Source organism: Argiope bruennichi, chromosome 10, assembly GCF_947563725.1.
Source record: "Argiope bruennichi chromosome 10, qqArgBrue1.1, whole genome shotgun sequence".
NCBI lineage: Eukaryota > Metazoa > Arthropoda > Arachnida > Araneae > Araneidae > Argiope > Argiope bruennichi.
Genome location: NC_079160.1, coordinates 52,639,865 through 52,663,751, shown reverse-complemented (window position 1 = coordinate 52,663,751; position 23,887 = coordinate 52,639,865). Strand labels below are relative to the sequence as shown.

Below are 23,887 nucleotides of genomic sequence, written 5' to 3'. Positions count from 1 at the left end.
AATTTTTTTTCTAATCTTAAATTAAAGTTTTTAAAAATATTCTAAATATATTTTATATTAATATTTTCCATTTTTTTAAAATTAATGCTATAGTAAATTTAATTAGTAGAATTGAGATAAAGTTAAATACATATTTTTGTGCCCAAATTATTGCTATTATTAATTACGAGTAAATTATAAAAAAAAAAAAAAATAAAAGCAGACGATTCAAGCTTGAAGCATATTATGTTACAATGCTTCAGGCTTGAAAATTGAACTCTTCGTCAATTCACTTTATCATAAAAAATTTCTAAGCTTATAAATTAAAAATAATAAGTTATAATTTGTTTATAAAAAAGAATTCCTATTGTAATTTTTACAATTGTCCGTAATCCGATATTGAAGTAATGAGAACGTTATAAATAATTGTGTGGCATAGTTAGTATTAATTAAAGCAATACTTTTACGATTTTATATTCTCTAGATCATGCATTTTGATGAAAGAAAACAAAGCAAGAAAGAAATAAAAATAAACAAGAAATAAATTAGGAAAAGTAAGTCAAATGAAAATCAAATTATAAGAGAGAAAATCAGTCATAATGAATTTCACTGCTGAAAGAAGGCATTTTCCGATTTTCTGTCCTGTCATTTAATTAGAAGACGTTAATTGAACTTTTTGATAAGGAAGTCGAATACTTTTCTTTACTGATTGTCTGACTTCTAAATGACTTTCTGTGTATTCGAATTATTAGAAGTTATAAAGCATAGAACATAAAATAATATTCTTTGTTCTTTAAGAATTCTCGAAGTATTAAAACAAAAATAATTGTGATTGAGTGTCATAAGCCTAGATGTAACAGATAAATTAATTAAAATCGTTGATATTGAGTCTGGACTTTAAAATTTAGGTTTTAAAAAAGCTTTAAATGATACATTTTTTAGGAAAATATCAATTTTATAAGTATATTAGAAAAAGAAATTCCTTTTGTTAAAAATCCGTGAGCTTAATTAAGCGTAAACACATATCGCAAAATAGTGAAGAACATGTAAGAAAAGTTGAAAGTAAATTGAAATGGCAATAAAGTTTATAATATATTTTAATTTTTATATAATAAATATTTGGGATTTTTTTTTCTGAAGATATTCATTGTGGCTTTATAGCTTCCTCCTATTATTTTCTGAGCCTTTTGCTTTTATGCGTTTATTTTTAATACCAAATTTTTAATAAAAATATTATTTTTCTTTTTAATATACCAATAAATACGCTTTAAAAAAGTTGTTCATATTTATTATCTTCTTCTTTTTCATTTTTAATATATTAATAAAATAATAATCATTAAAGGTGATACCTCTTTCCGTTTTTCGAACTACTTGACTGCGAAAGATGGACTTTTAATTGTTTATTTATTTTTACATATGCAAGTCTTTACCACAAATCAAACCATTCAGACGCTGCACCATCAAGAGTAAACCACCAGAAAAAATTGGGCAACTTTCTTGAAATCTACATCTAAATTTTGAATAATTATATCAAAATCCAAGAAAATTATCTACTTATATTCTTGACTTTTAAAAGTAAGCTAATTCAGGCCTAATTTATATTAATATTTTAGAAGAATATTAAATATTTTAATTAGTAATCGTCTTATTCTATGAATAAATATTTTAATTCTTGGCTTATTATCATATTCTTAGTTTCACTTAAATTAGTTTATTATCAAATCTATGGATCACGAAGCAAAACAGAAAAACTCTGAGATTATGATAAAAATACACAAACAAAACCGAAAATTTAATCCCATTTTTATAAAAAAAGATTAATTGTGTATACGTATGTTTGTGTTGTCACTATACAGGCTTGCCCGTTTGTTTTAAAGCTATCACACTTAGAGGACATATACTTTGAAGGGCTGGAAAGTGCATCTCTGAGCGCTTTGTTTTAAATTTTTAATTACAGTTTTATTTAAAAATTAAGCTAAATTTTGACGTTTTTCAGCTATTATAACCAAAAATATTACAGTAGAAAAATGAATTTTACATCATTTTAAGGTTTAAAGAATTATTTTTTCAACGATACCAATTTTTAAATATGTACATTAGGCTTGCATTTTTAATAAATTAAAAAAATATTTTAAGTATATTTTCCAACAATAACGTGCACGATCACATTATGCATGCGCGGGAAAAAATTTTTAACAAAGTGTTGCCATCACATTGATAAATGCTGGGATTAAAGGATTAAAATTAATTCTTACAACAAACTAAACCCAGGAAAGCGTAATTTTCAGCACGTGTTCTATTTTATGATGAATGCACAGAAAGGAAGTAATTTGCAATGATTATAACAACGATGCATAATGACCAACTATTTGAGAAAATATTGTCTAAACAAGACTTAATATATCGATTATCCATTCTTTTTATCCCTCATGATTCTCGGCCTTACAGTTGTGATTGAAAGCTTATAAGCCAGTTAACAGCCACGCTACACGAGCAACTGCTTTTGTATTGTGGTCATGTTACTGAGCTGCGAGCCACTAGGTCCCAGGTTCTATCCTCGCTCAATGCAAACCGTCTTTAAGCATAACAATGCTTATGGATTGGAACATTATCAGTAAATTGTTTATGCGACATTTGTTATGAGGAAAAATCGTTCAAAATGCTCAGCCGATCAAACCCGTAGGGCCCTTGATAGGAACTACAGCTACCAAATTTAGCATTTGTGTAGTACTTCTTGAGTAGTAAAATAGAATTAAAAAAATATAGCATTTTTCTTCAATAATGTCGGAGCATATAAATGCACGAAAATTATTTTTATGCCACTTGAATTTCGCAAAATTAGCTTTTCAGTTTTCTTTAGTTTTAATAATTTTTTTTAAAAAATTACATATACATTACAACATTGCTTTTCTTATTTTATTCACTGAATTTATGCTCATAAGCATAGTGATGATATCAAATATATTTTATTTTGTAAGTGTGCGTTTTAACACTGTTGCATAAATTAGATTAAATTTTAAAAACAATACAGATGCTGAAGACCAAAGACTAAAGCATTATCAGATTACGATGATTCGGATTCGATGTTTGTATCTCCTTAAAATATTTTACTATTTCTAATGCGAAATGTATAAATATAAAGTATGCTGATGGTTAAATAAACGTTGATTTTTAAATAAATAAATAAAAGTTTCTACCTTCTACGATCAAATGTGACTAAATTATGAAATGTGGAATATCAATATTTTAGGGCAATCAATAATTTCATCATTAATTTCCATTTTGAATCAGTCGTGAGGATACCCGGGTCGCTGAATGGGCAAATGGTCTTTAAGATGGACAAAGGAGTGATCTAAGATCGTACTTTTAGTAACATTATCTGGGAGACAAAACTTCGCTCGGCAGTTTTTTTTTTTTTTTTGAGAAAATATTTAGATACGAATCACATACTCATTACATATGAATATTTTTCAATCTTACCTCATCTCACACCAAGCAACAACATCTCACAAAATTTTGAGGGACCAATAAGTTATCATCCTATGGCAACAATGCAAGTACCACAAATAATTACGAGATGGCACTATATGACTTTATCAACATGAGCGTAGATTGAAAAAGGCTCTAATAGTTAGTTATAAAAAATGTGTTTGTGTTTTTGTGTGTAAAATCGCATGTTTTCTTATCTATAAGGCACCTAAAAAAATTTAAAAAGTAAAACCTTATTTAAATATAAAATTTGATCCAAATTGTGAGAAATTTTTCGAGATTAATTGACTCAAACAGCATAAAATATTATTCTTTACTTCATTTAAATCATTTTCTTTCCGTTAGATGTTTGAACTCGTCTTTCTAGAATTTATCATATATATTCATGTTTTTCCTTTTCTTACAGACATGTGTTGAAAGTTACACTTTTTTTTAGTTTTACTTTACATTGAGAGTTCACTTAATCTTTTAATTTGAGTTTAAAGCCTTAAATACTACAGAATTGTTGAATTAATAATAAAGATAATTTAAAAGTTCAAAATAATCTTTTTCTTACATCGATGTTTCCGGAAAATATCATATTTTATGCTTGTTTCATTTCTTGCAGACATGTGCTGAACTTTTTCTTTCTGAACACTTTTCTGATTTTAATTTGCTGTAAGAATTAATTTAATCATTTAATTTCAGCGTTTGTCAACGCGCAGTAGCCATATGTCTTATAAAATAATTTTTCCCATGCACACTTAATCTGCTTGTTCAGGTTCAATTTCATTTTTACTTTGTATGAAATAAATTGTTGGAAAATAGGCTTAATTTTTTTTTCTGAAAAATTGACTAAAAAATATAAATTTAATTTATATGTTTACAAAAATGGTATCATTGAAATGATGATTTCTTAAGTTTCAGGATGATTTAAAAATTGTTTTGTACAGTAATTCTGAATTTATCTCAGAAAAACGCCTAAATTTTGCTTAATTTTAATTGAAATCCAAAAAAATCGTTCCGAAGTGCATATTCTCACAATCCATATATATATGTGCTGAGTTTGAAGCTAAATATTGAATGGTCTGGTGTCTTGATGTTCTTTTAATGTTTTTTGATGTTTTTTTTTGTGTGTGGTCAGCTCTCACAGAAACTTTCGTCTTTATTATCCACTTTATCCATTGACATCGTTACCAATGAAAGTGAAAGCATACCTGACTATATGCAATTTCAGTTGAATAAAACTTATTGTCTGCTAACGCTTATCTTTACCTTTACTTATAATAAAGACGAATATATGCGCGTTTGTGTGTGTTGCCACTTCATAGACACACACACCGTTTTATATGAAGATGAAGACAGTAAACCGTTTGATCTAGAGCTTCAAATTTAACACATATATATTTTGGAGTTTAAAAATATGCACTTCGGAACGATTTTTTTAAAACTTCAGTTAGAATTATAATTAATTAAAAATTAAGCAAACTTTATGATTTTTGTGGAATAATTGCGAAAAATATTACAGTACAAAAATAATTTTTACATCAGCCTGAAATTTAAGAGATTATCATTTCAATGATACCAATTTTTTTAACATATAATTTAAATTTATATTTCTAATCAACTTTTATAATAATTATTTAATTTTGTAATAATTTTTATATATAATAACAATTTTTTTTAATTTAATAAACCATTTTTAATAATTATTTATATATATTTTACAAAGATTCGTCTTTGAAACAGAAGGCCCCTCAGTCCAAACTTTTTTATTCTACAAATTCGCTATCTAAACTAATGAGTGTTAAATCTGATTTATTGATAGTGAGGTATGGGTTTACTGAATATGAGGCAGTTGCCGCAATTCATCTGCGAATCAATTGCTGCAGGTGCTGGCTTCAGCTTTTAATCATGCTCAAAATAACCGAAATGAGATTCTACTATAGCCCCCTCATTAGTACAAAACGTAACATCAATATAACAAACATTTAAAAAAATCTGTATAAGCTGTTAAAAAAGTGAGATATTCAAGTGAGAAGTGATTACTGACTTGGAAAAAGTTTGAGAAGTTCTTCCTTATCTATAAGCAATTATCTTTCTTTGACTAGTGGAAGTGAATTTTTTAACACTCTGGCTCCATTTTCAGAATAATCTTTCCGAAATCATTTTTAATGTCAGTCATAAGTAATTTTATAATGTTTAAAAAATTATTTCAAGATATAAGGTTATTAGAAATGTTAGAATGCTTTTTTTTATTTTTCATATCATTAAAACATTTCAAAGGAAAGTTATAAATTTAAAAAGAAAACAAACAGAGTATCGTTTGCATGATCTCAAATATTAAAACTAACTGAAAATATTTTTATACAATACCCAAAAAATCATACATTTAAAGATTAATATGGAAGAAAGAATTTGAATTAAAAAAATCTCTCAATCCTCTCAAAAATTTCATTCAAATCCCTTTAAATTAAAAAAATGCCCCTATAATTACACACTGGATATCTTATTGAATTATTGCATATCATACTGGTTAAAGTTATTTTCTAAATAAGATAAAATTATTTTCTAAATCCGAGCACCGTGGCTAAAACCTACAAATTAAAAATAACCATCCCTGAAATAATAAACCAAAAGAACCATTCCATATTTTCTGGGCACGCGGACTAGCAACACGTGAAATCATTTGAGGCCAATTCTGCCCACGGGTATGAAGTAGAGATCTAGAGAAAAGTTGCCGATACAGGTGACATCCTCGCCATTTGATTACGGTTAAAATTGATTCCAAAACAGCTTTTTTTATAATTTTAAAACGAAATCTTATTATAAATAATTTAAATACAGTTTTTCGTTTGGATTGTGATATTTTCGTGTGATATTTGAATGCTATTCTTAAAATTATTTTCACAAATATTACAAATAAACAATAACAATAAAAACCATTCAATGTTTTCGCCATTTTAAAAATGATATTCTTTAAGTGCGCCATTGTATGCCTCATTTAAGACTCGAAGATTTTTCAAATAACATTTTTTTTATTATCTAGAATGTACTAACCTTCAATTTTTATCATTAAATACTTAAAACACATTGTTACGAATCTGTGATGCGGCTTCCCAGCATAGTTGGTTCCATAGGAGGCCCCAGAGCTTGTCAACAAACTTGGCGACCATTTGGCGACTTGGCAACGAATTTGGCGACTTTGGTGCCAAAATAGATTATACCCGAAACATCGAGAATTTTCCCGATCCGTCCAGTAGGAACCGAGATACGCCTCGAATGTTCCTGATTGGTTGAAAGGCTTCTAGCCCCGCCTCTTGAGACCTTTAAAAGGAGCTGCAGCTGCCGGGGAGCAGTAGTGCGAGAATAGTCGGAAGCGACGATGAAGAACTGGTCTTCCAGGGATAAGCAGAGCAGCGACGGAGTCAAGCTAGTGCTGAACTAAGCTGTGCGCTACTGACTGCAGTAGAGAGTCTTGTTGTATGCTGCACGTCTCGGCTGAAGATAATCGTCTTCTGTGCTGTATATAGTTGCCGTCCTTGTGCTGTCCTGTGTTTGTTCGTGTAAATAAACGTCGTTGTTTTATTTTCTACTTCCGTCAGCTGATTGAGCGTTCACCAGACCATATAACTTCCACTATCCAAACGAACCCCGGAAATTTCGTAACAATATTTATTTTTAGATTCATGATTTCCCACAAAAAATATTGTAAATGTGTCATCCAGATTTCTTAAAATCGCCCTCATTGTAAAGATTTTATTAGAGGAGTGATACTAGAAGAAATATATTATTATTAGCCTTTTCGATTTTAGGACAATCAAGGTTTTGAAAATAAATTCACTCACCATAAGTCCAAATTAAATGCTTACAATACGTTGCAAGTCTAAATATAGAAATGAAAATTAAAACCAGCTAGAGTGTTTCCCTTAAAGCGTTCTTGTACATACTCTAATAAAATAATAGTGTATTACTAAAGCATACCATCGAAGAACAATAATTACGGAGGAGTTAATAAGCATATGATGTTTGTTGATTAATCCCTGGGGTATGATTAATACTCAAACAACAGAATACCGAAAGTGAGTTTTGCACATCTTTTCACCGACAGGTTCAGTCAAAATTTGAAGCAGAACTGCAATTGTAATAGCAAAGTAATATACCAAATTTCATATATTGAAATCATTTAGTTTTTGACTTATCGCCCTTACATGCTTGTGAAAATACAGATCGACAGACGATCAACTCCTCCAGGGATTTGGTTCCAAACTTGACAGATATCTACACTTTAAATATTAAATCCGTGCATCAAATTTTATCCATACAGCTCTCTTCATTTCATAGTTTTCGTATCGGACCGCAGGATAGACAGACTTTCTAAGAATGGGTTTCATTCAAAATTTAATAGAAATCTATATGATGTGAGAACTATATATTAAAATTCTAGTTCAAAGGATTTTTGAGTGAGTTCATAGGCAGACAGAAGACACGATTCCAAAAATGTATTTTTCGTACTCAGAGAGTCTAAAACATGGAAATTCGTGAAAATCTCGAGAAGAAATTTTTTTGTCAATTATAATATATTTTCTTTGTATGATTCGTATTCGAGAAACTAAAAGAAAGAAGAGGAGGGTGGTGGTGGTTGTGAGGGACTTCTATTTGTTGCGAGACTATCTAAGGAATCCAAAATAAATAAATAAATAACGGAAGAGATTGGAATTATGTTACAAAGGCCGAAATTTCGCCAATCCGCCGTTTAGAATGTTTGTGAACAAAATTGAAACAAAATGAAAATTTTTTGACAACTGATTTAAAGGAGGAACACGAAACGTACACAAGCGATTTGATAAATATAAAAAGAAATTTCTAATTTCTAAAAATTAGTCACTCCCCTCCCCCAAATGCAATAATTTGAAGTCTAATATTGATTTTATATATATTATATTTGATAGTCTAATTTTTTGAAATTATTAATGAAACATTTTTCTCTAAAATAAGAATGATCATAATGCCTCTTTTTATTAATTTATAATTAATTTCTTTACTGATTTGTTCAAAAATTTCCTTTATTGAAACGTAGATCTGTGAACAAAAGCATAGATTCTTCGTTGATTTGGCAAGTAGTCACATTAAAAAAATAAAAAATCATGATTTTTTTAACAAAATTCTTTTTGATTTTAATAGTTATTATTTGCAGCAAAAAACCATTCAATTGTCTCTTTCTTTTTTCTTCCTTTTTCAGGTATTTATTTCGATTTTTATCGTCTGCAGTTCACTAGATGATATCATTGTTATAAATAAAAATAAATGGTCAAAATAAATTTTACTTTTTGCATCGTTTTCATTGCTTTATTTGTTACAGTAGTTTTTATTTTGCTTACAATCACCATATCATGGGCAATGCTATGAGGATTTTGTTAATCTATACTTATAATAAAGCTCAATGTGTGTGTGTGTGTGTGTGTGTGTGTGTGTGTGTTGGCGCTCTACAGGCCAGACCGTTTGACATACAGCTACCAAATTTGGTACATGTATACCTTGGAGGTTGGGAATGTGCACCTGGGGTTTCTTTTTTCGAATTTTTAATTAGAATTTTAATTATTAATTAAAAACTAACTTTCCCGCCAAAAAAATCTTCCATTTTCCCCACCCCCAACTTTTCCGCCAAAAAAATCTTCCATTATCCCCAGCGCCAAACGAGAAAGGCTTCAGTTTTTTTTTTCTCCCAACAGTAATGAGGCTAGGGTTAACATTTTTCGGCGGATTATTTCAATCGGTTCTGTTTATTTTCTTAATGTTTGATGCATTTAAAATTAAACATTGTTAATGAATCAATCTTTCAGATTCATTCTGAAGTACTTTTGAATTAAAATAAAACAGAATAAAGGAAATTAAAAATTTCTAATCCGCATAGCGTTACCCCAACTGGCGTAGAAAAAAATCACGTATTTGCGTTACGTAACCGGCGAAGAAAATTCACGCATGCGCATTCTGTTCTGATTGTTACCATGACAACGTTATCAATGGATGATTTAAATTATTTTTGGGTTAGTTGCATGCTTTTGTAAGTAAATTGTATTTATGTTAGTCATATATTTTTTGTATATGCTTATAGTTTTAAGTACATCGTTTTTTAAGTAGTTTTTTTAAAACCTGTTTTCAACCGTTTATTTTAAACGATTCGTTTTATTTTCTTAGTGTTTGATGCATTTAAATTTAAACATTGTTAATTAATCGATCTGCTCATAATGAATCTAAGAAAATTTTGTTGATCAACTCTTGAGATATTACATAAATTTAAAAAGATATTCTTTAGTGCCCATAAAGTTTAAACGCTGAGTGACTCTATTTTCAGTAATCAGATTATAAAAAAATGCTTTGTTTCAGTAAAAAATATTATTATATAAATTGAAGATAAATTCTTTCCACTTTAATTTAAAGCATAAATTCTATGGGTGCTAACAGAAAATGAGAGAGATACATATTACGTTATGACTGAAGGCCTTTATAATATTATGAATGAGTTATATGATAATCAAAATTTGAAGTTTTAAAATGTTTTGATGAAGAAGCTATTAAAGTAGAAATTGCATAAAATATTTAATTATTAAAATTTTAACGAACATTAAGATTGGCGAACCGGCTGGTCGCCAAAGGCGGCTAGTAGTAAATAAAACAGTCTTGTTATCATAATGAATGATAAAATTCAACATATGCCTTAACACTGTAGGAAATTTGACAATATTGCTGCAAATCAAAGAAGTACTTCTAGCTAAGTAATTAAAAATGATTTTTAATAGGTCAAATTTATAAAAAAGAAAAGGATAATACCCTTTTACAGTCCTGGTGATAAAATAGCGTAAACACGATTATGTCTTTAAAATTATTTGAAAAGCGAGAGCAACATCTTTATTATGATGACAAACTCATATATAATTATGAAAAATTCTTGATTTTGAAAGAAAATTATTTTAGACATATATCTCTGTTTTCTAAAATTAAAACGAATATTTTTCTTCTTTGAACTGTTTGATGACATAATGAATCTTTTTATTGCAAGAAAAATATTTAAAAAAACTAGAGCAAAATAAATTTCTGGGTTCCAAAAACTGGTTTTATAGGTTAATTGTCATATTACATTCTTCCTCCAATTATAATATTATTATTACTAAGAAGAAAAAGCATTTAATGACATACTTTTTTTTAATTCAAAATGATGAAAGTAAAATTAATTTATTGATCATAATTTATTATATCAGTTCATAAAATAAAATAACTTATGTTTGCTCTTAGACTGTTTCCAAAATTCGTTTTGAATTATTAACTTATAATATTCTATATTTCTTTCTGCATTTTTTCAAAGAAAATTCTTAAAACAGAAAAAAAAATTATAAAAATAATTTTTATATTTTTTTTACGTTGATTAATGTTTTACATGATTTTTTACGTTGATTCATAAATAAATTGATGTTTGTTTTCAGGAATATTTAGATTTTATAAACTTAACCTTGCCATCCAAACAGGAATGAAATATTCTAAATTTTGTAGAATGTTACATTGGACATTCTGAACAACAACAATATATTAAACAAACGAATTTTTTGTTAAGTAAATAAATTTTTAAATGAAATATCGTTTTATCCGGTTACATTGAATTCTATTTGTTTTGAAATAAGTAGGTATAAATGAAAGCGAAATTAGAACCATTACTCAAAGTTAAAACAAGATTGCGAAATTAGCTAATCGAATTATTTAAAGAGATTCAACTAAAAATAACATTTCGAAACAATCATATTAAAATCTTCCATATATTTGAGGAGTGAAATATGTATGTGAAATAGTTACATTGTCAAAAGTTGAAAGCATTTCTCAGAGAAAGGTGAAGGTAAAATACTTTTTTCTCTTTCTAAAAAATAAAAAAAAAATACTAACTTTTTTAGATTATTTTAAAAACTACAACTTATTTTATAAATTTTAATTTAAATTTATCGCTCTAATCTTGTGGAAAGATTAGGAGGGGATACTGAAAAAAAAAGGGGCTTATAGAAAAGCTGAGATTTACTCTCAAACCTTTAAACTCTTTTAAGAAAACAATTTTATAAAAGAAAAGAAAACGATATTATATATATATGCATAATAATGTATACTTTCTATTTTAAAATGGGAAAGAATTACTTCTTTTGAATAAGAAGCTTGGCATTCAAAAAATAAGTAAAAGAAAACGCAGATTCAAAAATTGTATATTGTAATTGTTTGTAAAAGCACGGGAAAAATACAGTCTAGATACAGATACACGATCTCTTTAAAGAAGACATGTACAAAGATCCAACTTTCCAAACGAAATACATGTTTAATAATGTCAACTTTGTAGTTTCAAGTGGGGAAAGAATGGCTTCTTTCCAAATAAATGTTTCATGTTAAATTACAAAACGGCTGAAAAATAAATAGAAGAAACGCAGAAACGGAAATCGTTTGGTTTATATTACATAAAAGAAGGAAAAAAAATTGTTGCCATATTAAAACGTCAGATCTTAAATTACCAAAAGCTTAGAAGTGCACGAATGAAACATAAATACGTTCATTATCTTAGTATAAGAATATAAGGAGTAGGAGAAAGTCTTCCCACAAATTGCTTCTGCTTTTTTCCCAAAGAATTGAGTTCTCTTTATGTCTATAATAAACCGATTCAAGCGCGAAACGGGAAGCGCTTTTAACAGTTTGGATTACCTCGTTAAACATCAATTAATGAGATAGCACCACGTTTTGCACTCCAATTACCTTTGCTCCTCAAAAGTTGGAACGTCTCAAATGTTATCGATGCAAGCACGATGACTTAAAGCTAGTGTAACATTTTAAAGGCAGGTGCGGATGCTGAACAAATGGATGAGTGAGATTTACGAATTATACGAAGAACAATTCAAAAGACTTTTTTTTTGTAATAAATTATTTCTATGTTGTGGAATCTTTTTTTTTTCTGTTTGCTTTTTACACTGAAAAATAGCCATGTTGGAATGATATTGGGCATTTGACCAAAGTAGAATTTTTAATTTTGTTGCAGTAAATCAAAGTGCCTTTTTTTATATGATACAGTTAAAACAATATAAAATGTGAGCTATTTATTTTCATTTTGTAATTTATAACTTCGAAGTATATTACAGCACAAAAACCACTTTTACATCATTAAAAAAATATGCATTTTAATGACGCCGATTTAATTTAAATATAATATTTTTTATTTTAATAATCTTTTTCGAAATAATTTATTATTTATTCTAAATACTTTATATATAAAAACATTTATTATTTACACATTTCCTTATTTTATAAATGCATTTATACAAAAGTGTCTTGCAATGGTATTAAATGTTATAATTATAACACACACAAGAAAAAAACATTGTGTGTTGTGTGTGTGTGTGTTTTGTGTGTGTTATGTACATAATAGTGTTAAGTGTAATTATTTAAAGATAATATGAAAATCGACGAATCAACACTAAAACATTATCATTTTCCGATTTTTTGAGTAAGAGGTTGATTAATCTTAGTCATTTTTTCGTCTTCTCAAATTCAGGTGGCATCTCTCACATAAAATAAAAATTCAATCAGAATTAATTAATTAATAATCAAGTTCTGAAAACTTTAAAATATGGTATTGTTTTTGGTAGTACACACTTGTACACAGTTTTAGAACTCTAATGTCCTTATAAGTCAGAAAATGAATGAAAATTTTATTAAAAAAATTAGTCATCATAAACATAAAATATATGAAGGGCGTTAAGTTATAAAAAAAAGATGTAAAACAACAACTTTTTAATGATGGAAAGGAATAAAACTGAATATCATGAATAAGAATATTATCATTGTGCTCGCGAATAAATTCTTTAAATATAAAATCGCGTTTAAATATAAATTCTAATAATATAAATTCGCGTAGACGAAGTTAGCGTACATAAACCGTGTGTTTAACAAAAATCAAAGATAGTATTCGCTAATCTCAATTCGAGACTTTATCAAGGAACTAAACCTTACATCTGTTTCTATCCACAAGACGCAAGGACTCAAATCTTCCAGATTTAGAAAGATACAGAAATTATAAGAACATTCTAGTACACACGAGAAATAAGAGAAATAAATCAATAACAAAACAATTTTTAGACAACTTGCTTGCAGTCAGATACGAATTGACGCTTTCAGTTCATAGCATCCTACCACTGACCCATTCAGCTCAAGTTAGAACAAGTTTCGTTACAATATTAAGTATCACGCAAGTATGCATACTATTATTTTAGAACACAGTTAATATTTCCAACACTGTTTTTAATTTTAAATTTTTTGTTATTAGTACACTAAATTTATTTTCTTAATATTTTCTCAAAAAATGTTTTTCTAATAATTTTCAATTCGTATACCTTAAAATACGTCAGAAAATTTTGAACACTGCTTCTTACAAAACAAAATGTTTTTTCATATTTCATTCAAACAATAAATAGTTTATGTAAAATATTTTTGAAAATGATTTTGTTTTGGATCGAATGAGGGCAAACAACATTCATTCCGAAAAATGAAATATAAACCGAGACTCAGAAATCACAAAATGACTTCTGACATTTGGTTTTAGAATAAAACAGAAGAATCTTATAAGTTCTTCAAACAGATATCTAATCAGATCTTCTACAAAAGAGTATTTGGTTAATATGCATTGCTTTTAATATTGCATCATAAACTCCTTTAACAGTTTATGAAGTTTGATGAATTTAATTAATTTTCTATAAAACACATGCAAAACTCCTACAATTACGTTTTTCTCTAAATGAAAATATAATACGATTGGAATGAAATCATTTCTATTCACAATGCTGTGAAAAAAAGAAATCAATGATTTAAATAAAAAAAATTAATATATTAAGTTCTTAATTTCAGAAATTCTCAGTCACAAAATTTCAGTATAGTCTGCAAAGGGTTAGATAACTGCATGAGGTTCTTCAAAAATGTGGTAGAATTACAAGGGATATTCGAAATGTAAAAATCCAGTATGTAAACGGAAATTAAAAGAAAAAATTTATAAATTTTATATAATTATATGAGATAATTTTTTGGAAGATATCGAATTCCATTATTTTATTATAATAAATTTTATATTTAAAGAGAATATTAAACTATAAAAGATATGTTGATAGTTATCTAAACGTAAAAAATGTAGAGATGATTACGCTTAATGAATAGCATGTTTAATTTTATCAAGACACACGTTCATAGGGCTCATATATTTCTTAACTTACTATTTCATTCATGTTGATTATTATGCCATACATTTGATTTTCTTCAAAATCTGTTTTTACATTTCGTTGCTTTTTAAAACATTAGATTTATTTTTTTTCAAAAACTATCAGATAATAATCGAAATATTAATAATCTAGAAAGCAATCCTTTTGTTTAGATAAATTTAAATATAAAGATATATGATTATTTCAAATTCACTATTTTATAGCGTGTCTCTACGAATTACTGCTTCTATATATGTGATAGTGAATATTATGGATAGGAAAAAAACTGTATCCCCAATGTAATTTATATACAATGCACGATACTAAGATCTTAAAGCAATCAGTATCCATTGGAAGTTCCTTTTCGATAATTTCTTATTTTAAGCTGGAAATACTTTTACTCATTATTTCAATGCATAATAGTAAATTAAATAGTAATCGACCTTATAGCGAACTATTTGAAAACAATGTTGGAAGAAGATATTATGGAAGTTATATATTTTTATTACATGTTTAATGGCATTTGCGGTAGCAATAAGTAATAATGTTGAATCAACATGCTTTATCACTTTAATAATTTAGATGAATTGGTCATCTCTTAAATGGGATTATCAATTGGCTTTAAATGATTAAGTGAATTTTGTTGTTTTTCTTAGATATGGTTATAATATGATTTTAAGTTTTAATCTTTTCCTTAGGGAGATACAAATTCTGTAAAAGATAGAAATTTTTCCTGCTTCAAAAGCTAATTTAGATACCATACATTAAAATAATAGGATTTATTCCTTTCATGGACGATAATAGAAGGATTCATAGAAGTAGGAGGAGGAGGAGGATTAAAATAGAATTTATCTACCCATTCTCTAATTAACTTGTAAGTAATATTTGTTTCATATTCATCTGTATCTCTCTTCTTTTTTTGTGTGTGTATGGCTAAACCTTTCGGTAATGTGGAAACACTAGAATAGATGACCTTTTAGAAGATTATGACAGATTTTGTCTTCAAATGATTTTTAAAGTAGAAAAATAATTCTTATTTTTTGCCAGAATATCTTTTCAAAGTATGCTTTGAAAACGTTCATCTATAATATTAAAGTTAAATCTACCTATAGTAAATAAATTTTAGGTTATAGTGAAAATATCTGTTCAGAAATTAGATAAAATATAATTTAATTGGAATATATAATATCACAATAAAAGCTGTGAATTATTATTTATAATTAATTTATTTTTGTCTTTTATATTTAATTTTTTATTTGAATATAATCCTGCCGATTTTGCTTTAAATAAGAAGCTCTTGCTTTTTATATTCGCGAAATCAGTCACAAATCTTTCAAATCAACAACATTTATTGATATTTTATCACGATTTGGAAATATTATTAACTAATTATTATCCATTTCCTCCGATAGGTTCATATACCGGATGCGGCATAAATTCGTGCAAACTTCAAAAAATCATAATAAAAAAGTAACGCTCGAAAAAAATTGCAGTTTGCGGGAATATGTTCAGAGAGCCTCTCGGATTTTGTTATTTCCATTAAAAAAATGACAGATAGATGACGTTCACACGTCATACCGAGACGGTTTATGCAAATCCGGAAAGCAGAACACAGTAACATTATAGTACATTTTATTTTAAAGCAAAAGATGCTCAACATGACCACCTCCTCAAGGTATTAAGCAAGTGAGGCGCGTATCTACGCCTATTACAGTTGCGTGTAACATGTCGGCATTGATGCCACTAACGGCCAATTGAATGGAATCTTTCAGTTCCATCAAAGTGGCATGAGAGCCCCTGTAGACACGAGACTTCAGGTATCCCCACCAAAAGTCCGCTGGAGAAAGATCTGGCGATCGTGAGGGCCATTCATTCATTCATCCTCAGCTTATCACTCTGTCCTCAGTGAATGTGTTTAGGAGGAACATCTTAACGGAACTAGCAACGTGGGATGGGTCACCATCCTGCATGAAGGTGACGGAAGATAACACACGCCTTTGCTGCAAAGCTGGCATAACGTGGTCTCGCAAAAGCCTAAGATAGCGTTCCGCAGTGACGGAACAGGTTTTCCTACCGGACACAGGACAAAAGAAAGGGCCTAGAATGAAGGACGCAGTGAAACCGCACCAAACAATCACATGCGGAGAATGTAGTGGTTTGGTCGTGTACGCACGAGAGTTTGATGTCGCCCAGATACGACTGTTTTGCGTATTGACGTCACCATGCAATGAAAAGTGGGCTTCATCTGTCCACATAATGTTCAGTAACCATTTTGGGTTACGTTCCATTTGTGCGAGCACCCATGTTGCAAAGGCTTGTCTTTTCTCGCAATCTGCTGGCAACAACTGGTGAAATGCCTCTATCTTGTACGGATGCAGTTTCAAGATTTCGTGCAGAATGCATCGGATAAACCTTTCCGGAATTCCCGTTACTTTACCTGCTTCACGTGCACTGCAACTCCTCGTTGAAGTTTCGGCTGCCACATTTCTCATGACTCTTTGGACAACAGGGACGCATTTAGCGTTGACGGATGGTCTGTCACTTCCTGGTCTATCCTCTGGTCTTCCCGTTTCCTCAAAACAGCGAACTAAATTCAATATCCCATTCAATGAAATTGGGTTTTTCTTTGCCATAATTTCTTTCACCGTCGTAACTGTCACAATGCTTTAGTCGCGGATTCACCGTTCTTATAGAAAAATTTAACCACTAATGCACGATCCGGTAGCGATAGCATGCTACTGGAGTCGAATGACAGGTCCATTTCCAGCCTTGTGTTTTATAGCTATGCTGTTTTGCAAAAATTGTCTCGGTATGACGTGTAAGCACCATCTATCGGTCATTTTTAAATACATTTTTTAATAGAAATAACAAAATCCAAAGGCTCTCTGAACATATTCCCGCAAACCGCATTTTTTTTTTCGAGCATTACTTTTTTTATTATGATTTTTTGAAGTTTGCACGAATTTATGCCGCACCCGGTATATATACATATGAACCTATACACTGCACGATACTAAGATCATCATTTACACTTTTACATATGATTTTTGTATATTATAAGCATATTTTTATTTTCTCAGTAAATTCTATGTGCACTTTCATTTCAGAAAAAAAAAATGCTAACACATACCAATCCAATGGATAAAAAATTCTGAAAAATATAAAAACGACAAATACTCTTCTTGCATTTTTCAGCTAGAAATCATTATAAATTTTATCATTTTATCTTAGTCTTGACTGTCTCAGTTTCGACTCACGACTTATTTATTGCAATGGTTCTCTTAATACTATACAAATAATCACATCAGAGTAATTTTCATTCTACCCGAAGGTATATGGATTTATTTGAATAATCTGGGGTCTGAACAGCAATGAAATGAGAACTGTGGGGTTGAGTTACGGCTCAACCCCACAGCCATCATTGCCGGCCATGTTATAACTATTCTAATAGGAAGTATATCTCGTCATCAGGAGGTGACTCAATCCGACATCATTACTCCCGTAATGATGTCGGAATCCCGTAAGAAGGCGTGAACCAACCACCATACTAAAAGATTCTCATTCTCATATCTGGAGAAAGCTTCAATGAAGAACATGACACGAATAAATAAATTTATGTGCATATAATATTCTATGTCGGGTATGCCTTCAGGAAAGGTATTAAACAAAACTTTTTTTATATTACACATTTAAGTGTTTGCTATTATACTTTTAATAAATTATTTTGCCTTTATGCAATATTGTTAGCATTTTGAAAATTTTATTGCATTTTAAAGATAAAAGCCAATGAGATGATCATTTAACCAATTTTTTTCTTTTATTTATAACAAAAGAAGTGCTTTGGTCTGTAATTCCCAAAATTAAAAAAAAAATAATCCCAATAGTTATTGATACTATTATAACATTTTAAATTCTAATTTGAATAATATTTTGAAGAAAAAAATATTTTTTTTTCTTTAAAGATAAAAAGTCTGTTTTATTTTATTTACTCATAAAATCCTTTATTCGTTTTATTTCTCGTTTTCCCACTAATTAATCAGAAAAAAAAGGGATATAAATGTTTCCCAAAATCAAATGTTTAGTTTTTTTCCCCTTCCTTTATTTTTTGCATTGATGCACGTGTTTCAAGAATTGCATTGACTTAATTACAAAGTCTTGGATATGAGTTTGAAGGATCATGTGTTTAAGATTCAAGGTATGCTCTAAATTTGGATCAATAAGTTAAAAATCTGATTTCAGGATGGTTTGTTTTATCCGTATTGGTGCGCTATGGATTTTTTTGGGAGTGAGATGCTATCTCCGATTTCGCCCTTACTTCATGTAGTTCCAAATTCGCCATTTAATTTTCAAATTGCTCGAAATTAGTCCTAAAATATTCTTCATGTAGTTCCAAAATGGCACATTAATATACTATAAGAAGGAATGTTCTTTTTCATTTCGCTTCATTGTGCTTTATAAATGTTTTTTTTTGTTTGTTTTTTTAATGTAAGAACATTTAAATTGCTTCTTTCATTGAAGCACTCTATCTTTAGACGGTAAAACAACATTTTTAGATGCACGAAAAATATTCAATTTTTAACCTATTATTATTTAAACGCAAAAAAGGAACAACTTTTATATTTCTTCTTATGTTAAAAACATTAATTACGCTTATATTTAATTTTTACTACTTTTTGAATGTTTTCTAAGATTTTTGGAAATTCTTAAACTCATACTGAATATTTATCTATAAATAATAAATTGATGAAATTTAGATTTGAATAATTCACTGGCTGAAGTTAACTTTTAGATACGTTTTAGTTACAACGCTCAGGTATTTTCCCCCTTTCTCTTCTAAGAAATATACAAAGAGAAAATATTCTAATCTTCAAAAAAAAAAAAAAAAAAAGGAATGAACGTGATTTTAACGAAATTTTTAACGTTTCTTGCCTTTTTAAGCCCCCTCCCCCCACAAAAAACTATATTTTTTTCCCAATAATGTCTTATAGTGAGCAAGACAACAACAACAACAACAAATGCTTTGTGCTAGAATAATGAAACTGATATGCGAATTTAACCCCAAATTTTTTTTTATTTCTACAAAATTTTGAATGAAATCTATTCAAATCCGACTGTTTTAATATAAGTTAACACGGTAAATTCAAAAAGAAGACATTTAGATGGATAAAATGTGGTGCTCAGATTTAACATCTGAAATGTAAATGGTATAAAATTTGAAAACAAATCTGTTAAAAGATTGACCGACTATCGGTCTGTCGGTTCTCATGCATGTGCAGAAACACAGTGACTTAAATAAATGAAATTTGGCATACGATATTTTGATTTTAATTGTAACTCTGCGCCAAAAGTTCACTTCATTCAGATGGAAAAAAGACATCCAAAATACACTTTCGATTTTCTGGTAAATGCGTATTAACCGCATTCCAGCGATTTATTACCAAAAAAATTCGTAAAAGGTTGTACACAAATAGGCTCTTTCGTAACTATTGGTTGCCAATGTCATGCAGACCACTCCCGCTGATTTTCCCATTTAATTAGAAAACGCATCCTAATGATTTTACGATGCTAAATGACATCGTTTGATATGTCTATATGTTTTTAATTTAACTCATGAAAGTTAAAAATAATTTTTTTAATCCTTGTTGTCCTTCTCTTGGATCTAAGTACCAGGAAATCGGAAGTATTTATTTTCAAATACAATAGGAAAATAAATGAATTATTTTCGATATTGTCGTGAAAAATTATTTCTGTGATTTTTTTCATTATATATTTTATTTAATACTCTTTATTTAGAAAAACTATCTGAAATTTGTTCTTTTAAGTTTCATTATGATTTATAGGAACTAAAAATAAAATTCTGATTTCAGGACATAATATTTAATACATACGTAAATAAAACTACTGCTTCTTTAAAAATACATACAGTAGTATAAAAATAAAGCTGTATTGAAAAACCTTAGTTAATTTGAATATTTAAAATAATTGAAATTAAAAATATTAAATATCTTTATACCGTTTCCATTTTTATTATTTAACTTTTTTCATTTCAGGATTTTATTACGATTTTTTAATACTTTCTTTCAGGACAAACTTTTATTTGCTATAATGAAAGGATATAAAATCAAACAATAAATCATAAATTTTCTTTACGTACAAATACTTAAAAAAATGTAAAAACTAATTCATCTTTTTGCATTTTTATTTAAAAAAAACTCCTTCTCCTTGTAATCTCTTATTTCTGTCAAAATAATAAAATAAAATTCTCCATAAATACCGTAAAACTCTGAACTAATAAAAAGTTTATAATATTTCTTCCAAAATTTATATTTACGATAACAATACAAAGAAAAATTACAACTCATATTAAATAATATGAATTCAAATGAACATTTCCAAAAATATAAAGTTAATACTAAAAGCTATTTTAACTTTTTTCATATTGTAAGAATTTTTATTTGGTATGAAAGAATGAAAAAATCTATAAAAAATAAAAACAGTGCCATCTTTGTTCTATATGCTTGCAATTTTCCAATAGTTTATTATGAACATTCTGATTTAACTATGATTTTTTAATGTCAGTTTGATAACAAGCAATTTATTTTTACCCAATTCCATTTTATTCTTGAAAATTATTTCGATAAAATGAAGCAACACTCTTTTCGGTACTTAATAAATAACCAACTTAATATTTTAAAAGCATTTCCATTTAAAGAATAAATTTATATACATAGATAGACAGAAAGAATGCAAAATATATTTCATTCTTTCTTTTTTCACTTAAAAAAATAAATTAAGAAAATAAGTTTAAAAGGACATTATCATTATTAAGATAATATTTATTAAAACTTACCAAGAAAATGCTGGAGAAAGAAGATAGATATTCTTTTTTTCTCAGCCGTTTTTATTTGAAGCAGTAGCAAATTTTCTTTCAGCTTCTTCGGTGCTGAATTTTGTGCGGAATACAAGACTCAACTCGGTCACAAAATCGTTTGCGCTCTCAAACATAAGCGCGCAGCTCATAGATGCGCGAGATTAAAAGAAACGACCAATGGGAATTCGCCGTCTTTGAAACGTAATTTGCCATTATTACTTGAGTAAACTGCTTGCTTGTAGCAGATTATTTTTGGTATCGTACAAAAATGTGACTGAAAAATTGATGGGCAAATAAATTCCTGAGAAATAGTTCTTGAATGCGCTATAAAGGTTTCTAAAGTGATCAGCTTGTATCACGTTTCAATATTTTATATATATTTTAAACTTCTTTCTATGCATCTTTTTTTCCTCTACAAAAATAAAAAAAGCATGTATTAATGTAATTATTTTTACGTTTGAATTACGAATAATATATATTGAATATTACGCAGGACTTTTCTTCTTTTTTCAAAATATATATATATAAAAAAATGGACACATATATAAAATATTTTCATATTAATTTTAACTAGGTAATAATGATATTAAAATATGTATATATATTTATATTTAGAATATAATAATGTTATTCGATGGGATACCAATGGATGAGTAAATAAATATATTTTTAAACATATTTAAAATATTTTTAATAATAAAAATTTTATCAAATAAAATATATAATAAATAAAAACCTCTTACTATTTCTTCCTTTGTTTTTACTCTATCGTATACAAAGTTTATAAAAAAAAAAGAAAATATTGTAAAAAATAGCATTAATCGTGAGAAAAAAAATCGAATTTCAGATTTTGTCGAATTTAAAAGCTTTTTTGATTTCAAAAAGCACATTTTTATAATTATGACTGACGATATGTGAATACGATAAGTCAACTTGGAATTTGGTATATAATTTTGGCCCAATGTTTGAACAAATTCCATTCAGAATAAATCTTTCCTATATAAGTTAACACAATAATTACAAAACGTAGAGAGCTAGATTAATAAAATTTGGTGCTAGATTTAACGATTCAAGGATATGAATTGGAACTAGAATACTAATAGTACGAAAACATTTTCATATTTCGGGTCGTTAAAAACTAGGTAAATTATAATTTTTAAAAACTGTCCAAACCTATTTTTTTTTCAATATTCAATTTTTTTCAAAAAATAATTTTAAAGAATGATACAAATGAAAGCATTGGAATTAGGACAGAAGTGAGCATTGGAAATTGCAACCTGATATATAAAATGTTATATTTAATGCGGAAAAATATAGTTTTTAATTAATAAAAGAATCAGTTGTTCCGAAAATTTTTACATAACTTCACTAAATCCTTCTTTACATTTAATACCATTTGCGGGCAAAATGTGAAATGCTTTTTTTCAACAGTTTGGACTCATATAGCTTACAAATTATTTGTCATTTTTATTTAAGTAACAATTTTAGTTTCGGTAATAAATTGGAAAAAAAAAGCATAAGGGAAAACGAAAGAGTTTTATTGTGACTATGAGGGAAATCATGTCTTTTCACATGATCTTATCATTACGCTTCGACTGGATGATTTTCAAATAAATTCCTGGTTGATATTCTGTTTTTTAAAAGTAGATTAGTTATTAGTAAGTTAATATTTTAATTCAATTACACTATGAAATGGGGCAATTTAATTTATTTATTAAAATATGATAAGAAAAAAAGCAGTTACTTTGCAATACGAATAAATTTTTATCTTATTTCTGAAGTAAAAAAAAAAATCCTTTGATACAGATGTGAAAATCCGATTTTAAAGGCATTTTCTTTTTCAAATTCAATTTACTTTTATTCCAAAAAATTCATTATGAATTCTAGAAATACGAATAATTAATTAATCTGATGCAGGATTTTAAGATTTTTTTTATTTGTTTTTACTGAAAGGGAAAATATTATTATTTTGAAACTTTGCTAATTTTAATTCAAAGACTTCAGTATAAAAGAAAGAAAAAAAAATATTACGAGCCAGCAAATTGAGCAAGAAAATTTTATATTCACATTCTCTACACATTCGAATAATAATTTTAATACGAACGGCCATTTTTATTTAAATCCGTGCATTTTATTCAGTTTGAGACCTCAATTTATTCAAATAGTCAAATCTTTTATTTGACTCGATGTATTTTATATTTGTAGAGACCGAATTAGAAATAAATTTTGTCTCACCTTCTTGTGTATTTAAGTTTTGGAATTTTTTTTATATTTATGTATTCAAGAATGTAATAATTTTTATCAA

The 23,887-nt window shown here is 28.0% G+C and overlaps 1 protein-coding gene across 1 annotated transcript in view; it reads right to left on the bottom strand.

Annotated features, from left to right (window-relative positions):
- LOC129988892 (uncharacterized) overlaps positions 1-21,688 on the bottom strand; it is a 77,077-nt gene extending 55,389 nt beyond the window's left edge. Inside the window, exon 1 of the mRNA XM_056097176.1 lies at positions 21,562-21,688. The gene's annotated coding sequence lies outside the window, so the exon portion shown is untranslated. The remainder of the gene's footprint in view (positions 1-21,561) is intronic.
- Positions 21,689-23,887: the final 2,199 nt, after the last annotated feature.